General features: G+C 43.6%; 1 pseudogene; it reads right to left on the bottom strand.

Moving 5' to 3' along the window:
- Nucleotides 1-5,466: 5,466 nt before the first annotated feature.
- LOC117722106 (U2 spliceosomal RNA) lies at nucleotides 5,467-5,646 on the bottom strand (annotated as a pseudogene).
- Nucleotides 5,647-5,971: the final 325 nt, after the last annotated feature.

Below are 5,971 nucleotides of genomic sequence, written 5' to 3'. Positions count from 1 at the left end.
GTATGTGGTACTGGCTATTTACTAGGTTATATCATTGGCCAATGGGCTTATAATGGGCTGTCACAGATGTGAAAGATGCATTACTCCATTCTAATTTGGACCCACCACCTGTATTCTTTGTCAATTTCTCCTGGAAGTGGAGGCCTCGCCTTTTCAACCTGTGGAGAGGCAGAATGTATAGCTTTGAGTACAGGATGACAAATCCCCTGGGTGGCCTGCCTGGACTCAATTATCAACTCTGCCATTTATTAACAGTGTGACCCCACACATGTAAAGTAACTACTTTCTTCACTCTAGTGACAAATCCTGTGACAGAGGCAACTTTAAGGAAGGAAACCTCTTAAAGAGTTCAGTCCTTTGTTAAGGGGCAGGAGATCATGACTGACGAGTGTGTGGCAAAGACTAGGAAGCATAGAGCAAGACTAGAAGTAGAGTTGGAATGTAACCCTTAAGGTCTTCTCTCAGTGACCTATGTCTAGCAGCCAAGCATCATGTCCTCCAAAGTGACACCACCTAAGCACCATGTCCTCCAAAGCCCCACCACTTTCCAAAATAGAGAGTCAAGATGGACTTGTGCTCGAAACATGAGTCGGTGTGAAATACAACTATGTCACATCAGCTCTGTGCCTCATCACTTCCTGTGATCTGTGAGGAGAATCCCTGTACTACCTGTGCCCCCAACCCCTACAAAACCTATGTCGAAGTCTTCCTCCCCAGTTCTCTGGAATGTGACTTTATATGGAGACCTGGTCTTTTAAGGGGTAGTTACAGTTAAATAAAGTCATGGAGGTGGTCCCTGTTCCAATCATCATTATTACAAAAATAAGAAATTTAGATGTACACGTGTCCTGAGAGCTGATAATAGGAGAACCCAAGGAGGTCATTCCCTCCCACCTTTAGAACAGACCTATCTCACCTACACTTCAAGGGCAGGCTCAGAGTCTCCAGACTTGGAGGAAATGGATTTCTGTTGCTGAGGTCAAACAGACTGTGGTCCTTTGTTATGGTAGTCTGAGCGGAGTAATAGGCCATGCCTGTAGTTATTGGGAGGATGAAGCCAGCGAAGAATCATAATATACTGAGAACAGTACATAGGCATCAGCATGTAACAGCCCTCAGCCCTCAGCCCTCAGCCCTCAGCCCTCAGCCCTCAGCCCTCAGCCCTCAGCCCTCAGCCCTCAGCCCTCAGCCCTCAGCCAGCTCTTCCTCTTTGTGCTTCCTCAGCTCATGCATTGGCACCTGTAGTTAGCCATACTCTCATAACCCAAGGATTGGCACACGTGGTTCCCCATGCTTCCTTTCATAGCTCATGCACTGGCATTTGTGGTTATCTATATTCCCATAGCTCATGCGTCCACACGTGTGGTTACTTGCTTCAGCAGTTCCCTGGCACCAAGCTGTGTTTCAATCTCCTCATCGTTCATAACAAGGAAATGAAGCACTGTGTTTACCCATCTTCTTCCAGTAATGTGCACACACTGGAAGCAACTTCAGAACTAAGTTCAAAGAGGTCGCCCGACTGAGAGTAAATGCGTACTCTTAGAGTCAATTAATTATCCAAAGCAGAATTTACTATTTCTTCTCATGACCATGCAGAACAGGAACTCTTAAGACAGTGTTTATAACATAGTATGCTGCCGCTAATGGATTAAAAGCTAAACACTGTACGCAGTGTGCCTTTTTGGACGGTTATATAGCCATCTTCATACTCTCGCACCGTTGTTAGAAGAATCTTTATGGTATTTGCCATACAATCCATCAGCTTAAAAGAGAACAGAGTCACCCAACCGTTGTCACTGCAATCAGAGGTTGCAACTCTTTTGTTTTCTCTAAAGGACTCCATGAGCACCACTTTCTATCCCATCCCCCTTCACCCCCCCAGGCAACCAGTATTTAAATACCTCGAATTTGCCTGGGTATTTTACATAAGCAGTCCTACAACACTAGTCCTTCAGTGATGGCTTTCCACCTGGCACATCTTGGGTCATCCAGGTGACAGCATGCACCAGTGCTTCGTTTTCATTAATGCCAAGTGATATCCAATTACTAAGACCTGCCACGTTTTATTTACCCATTAATCTGTAGGTCTATATTTAGCTTGTTTTTGACTTTGAGCGCGGTATGAATGACACTGCTGTGAATGTTTATGGACACATTTTTAAATGGACATATGTTTTCATTGGAGTGGAAAAACAGAATTGTATAGTCACGTAGTCATCCGGTGATGAAAATTTTAAAATTGCTACTCTGTCCCCAGTATTTGTGACACTGTGTGGCACTAAGTGTTGCAATCTGTTGGTTCTGTTATCTTTTTATTCTTGGGGGCAAAGCTGTATCTCAGGGTGGTTTTTGATGGTGGCATTATCCTGATGGATAATGATTTTGATTATCTTTTCCTGTGATTATTGGTTATTTATATATCTTCTTGGATAAATGTTTATTCAAAGTCTTTATTTATTTCATTGTCTTCTTATCAAGTTATGAGTTGTTCATGCTTCTGAATACGACCCTCTTATCAGATAAGTGATTTGCAAACATCTCTGATTCTTTGTGCTGCTTTACACTTTTCTGACAGCATCGTTTATAGCACACGAGTTTTGATGCAGTCTCATCTATCCATTGAGTCTTCTTGTTCTCTGGATTTTGCAGCTTAAGAAGACATTCATTGGCTAACCATTAGGTAACAGAAGATGACCACTGTATTTTCTGTAATACTGTGTTTTTTATGTAATCCTATAAAGCAATTTGAGTTAAACTTTGAATGAGGTAGGCAGCCAATATACGTCTATGAAAGTGTGTTAGTTAGCTCTTTTCACTGTGACAAATTACTTCAGAAAACAATTTAAAGGGGAATAGATTATGTTATACTGTTTCCAGGGTTTCTGTTCATGGCTGACTGGCTCCATTCACTTCTCATAGTTTATTCAGTTCTTTCTAGAAGGCCACCTTGTGGGAAGAACGTTCTGCACTTTGCAGAATCCACAGTTCGTAGTTAGCTCACTGCTTTCTTACACAGGATCTCACAATGCTAAATAAACCACTATGGTATAGTGGACACCTTGATCTGCCAACAGTTTAACAGGGAGGTGAATCCATTTGGACCATGGCCACATTGGCCTCTGAATGTCTGAACAGAGAACATGGTGAAAAAGTTTGGGGAAAACACTTAGACAGTCTTGTACAAGCAGAATACCCCAGAAGGGCTTTTTTTTCTTGAGCAAACCTCTCATATTAGTTTATTCTTTCATAGCTTTAAGCCTACAATCAGTGGGGTGGAGTCTGACAAGCCCTTAAAGCAACTTTTCTATTATTAAAAAGAGAAACAAAACAAAAAAAAAAAGAACTTACAGTTTGTTCAAGAAAACCTCTATCAACTGGGTCTAAGAATGACATGATTTCTGGTGGTATTAGTACAATTAAGTCATGATGCAAATCCTAGGCTTCCTGGTTTTTTTCTTTGTTTGATTGATTGATTGATTGGTTTAGATGGTTTTTCACAGTTTTGCAGCGGTAGGGGGACAGGGAATTTCCCTCTTTTTTTTTGAGATAGAAGCTTACTATGTTGTTCTAGATGATTTAGAAATTTTTCTGGCTTCAAAATTTCTAAAGTTGCCCTGTCTCTGCCCCTCTGCCCCTCTGCCCCTCCTGCCCCTCCTGCCCCTCCTGCCCCTCCTGCCCCTCCTGCCCCTCCTGCCCCTCCTGCCCCTCCTGCCCCTCCTGCCCCTCCTGCCCCTCCTGCCCCTGCCCCTGCCCCTGCCCCTGCCCCTGCCCCTGCCCCTGCCCCTGCCCCTGCCTCTTGGGGTCAGGTATCATAGTCTATCTTGGCTTTGTTTTTATCGTACTAATACCACCAGAAATCATGTCATTCTTAGACCCGGTTGATAGAGGTTTTCTTGAACAAACTGTAATGGTTTTTTTTTTTTCTTTTGTTTCTCTTTTTAAAAATTTATTCACTTTACATCTCCCTTAATGCCTTCCTCCAGGTCACCCCTCCAACAATTCTTTCCCTCCTCCCCTCCTCCCCTCCTCCCCTCCTCCCCTTCTCCTCTGAGCAGGTGGGGGAGGGCCCTGGATATCCCTCACCCTGGCACTTCAAGTCTCTGCAGAGATATGTGCATGTGTATCCTCTCCCACTGAAGCCAAACAGCCAGTAGAACATATCCCACATACAGGCATCAGCTTTCGGAATAGCCCCTGCTCCAGTTGTTCAGGACCCACATGAAGACCAAGCTGCACATCTGCTACATATGTGCCTGGAGGCCGAGGTCCAGCCTGTGTATGTTCTTTGGTTGGTGGTTCAGTCTTTGAGCGCCCCAAGGGTTAGTTGACTCCGTTGATCTTTGTTGAATTCTTATCCCCTCCAGAGCCTGCGATCCTCCTCCCAACTCTTCCAAAAGAGTCCCCAAGCCCCATCCACTGTTTCGCTGTGAGTGTCTGTATCTGTCTGAGTCAGCTGCTGGGTGGAGCCTCTCAGAGAACAGCCATGCTAGATAGGCTCCTCTCTGTAAGCATAACAGAGAATCATTAATACTCTGCAGGGTTTGGAGCTTGCCCATGGGATGGGTCTCAAGTTGGCTGGTTATTAGCTGGCTATTCCCTCAGTCTCTGTTCCATGCAGTTTTTGTAGACAGGATACATTTTGTGTCTAGAGTTTTATGGGTGGGTTGATGTCCCTATTGCTCCAGTGGGGATCCTGCCTGGCTACAGGAGGTAGCCTCTTCAGGTTCCATATCCCCAGTGATGTAAGTCACAGCTAAGGTTACCCCCATTGATTCTTGGGCACCTCCCTTATCCCAGGCCTCTGTCACATCATGGGAATGTGCTCCCCTTGAGTTGCAGATTTCCATTCATTATCATGGCCATCTGGCCATCTTTCCTGTCCCTCCCCACATCTGATCCTGAATCCTTCCCCATTCCCCTCGCCATCCCCTCTCACATATAGTTCCTTCCCTCCATTTACCTCTTATGACTATTTTATTCTCCCTTCTAAATGAGATTCAAGCTTCCTCACGTGGGCCTTCCTTCTTGTTTGCTCAACTACGTCCATAGCCACTTTATTTGTAATAGTCAGAAACCGGAAACAGCCCAGATGTCCCTCAACTAAAGAATGAATTAAAAAAATGTGGTACATCTACACAATGAAATACTATTCACCTATTAAAAACCAAGACATTATGAATTTTGCAGGATAACAGATAGAACTTGAGAATATCATCCTGAGGTATGAACTCACTTATAAGCAGATATTAGCCATAAAATACAGGATGGCGCCTGCTTTGGGCTTTTATAGATGCTTTTTATCAACCTTTATCCCTTTCTTGTCTCCTGCATTTGCTTGTCAATGTTCTTATGTGTTTGAACCACAAATGGATATTAGCTGTTTTTGAAATTTACTGGGATAACCATGTTTTTTGTTTTAGTCCATTAACACAGTATATTGTATGCATTGGCTTTTAAAGTCTTCTGAGAGGCTACACCTGGAGGCTCTGGGTTACCAATTGAATGTGTGGAATGAACTGAGCAATGTCACCCTCTGCCCACCAAATCCGTTAACTGTACTGTGCTCCGATGGAGAATGCACTCAGTAGTAAACCGATAACAACAGATAGTACACACTTGATCTTAGCCAAGAGGCTGAGATGTGATAGTTACATATTTCAAATCTAAGCCACCTGTGCACTCTGTGATAAACTTAGTTTGGTCAAATATAGACTTTTATTGTGTGCTGTTGGTTTTGGTTTTCTTGTTACATCCAAATTCTTCAGGAATTCTGAGTTAGAGAGTTGTGAAAATGTGATGTTATGGTGTGGGGGGGGGGAGGAAAAGAGAGAGAGAGAGAGAGAGAGAGAGAGAGAGAGTAGAGCTTCTCTTCCCTAAAGCAAACAATGGAAACTCTGAACTCTGTCTACCTGCCTTTCTTGATGGTAGATCTAAACAAATTCTATGACCTACCCTTGTCTTATAACAGGAT

The sequence above is a fragment of the Arvicanthis niloticus genome, chromosome 16 (genome assembly GCF_011762505.2).
Source record: "Arvicanthis niloticus isolate mArvNil1 chromosome 16, mArvNil1.pat.X, whole genome shotgun sequence".
In the NCBI taxonomy this organism is placed as follows: Eukaryota; Metazoa; Chordata; class Mammalia; order Rodentia; family Muridae; genus Arvicanthis; species Arvicanthis niloticus.
This window is presented reverse-complemented; position numbering and strand designations above follow the sequence as displayed.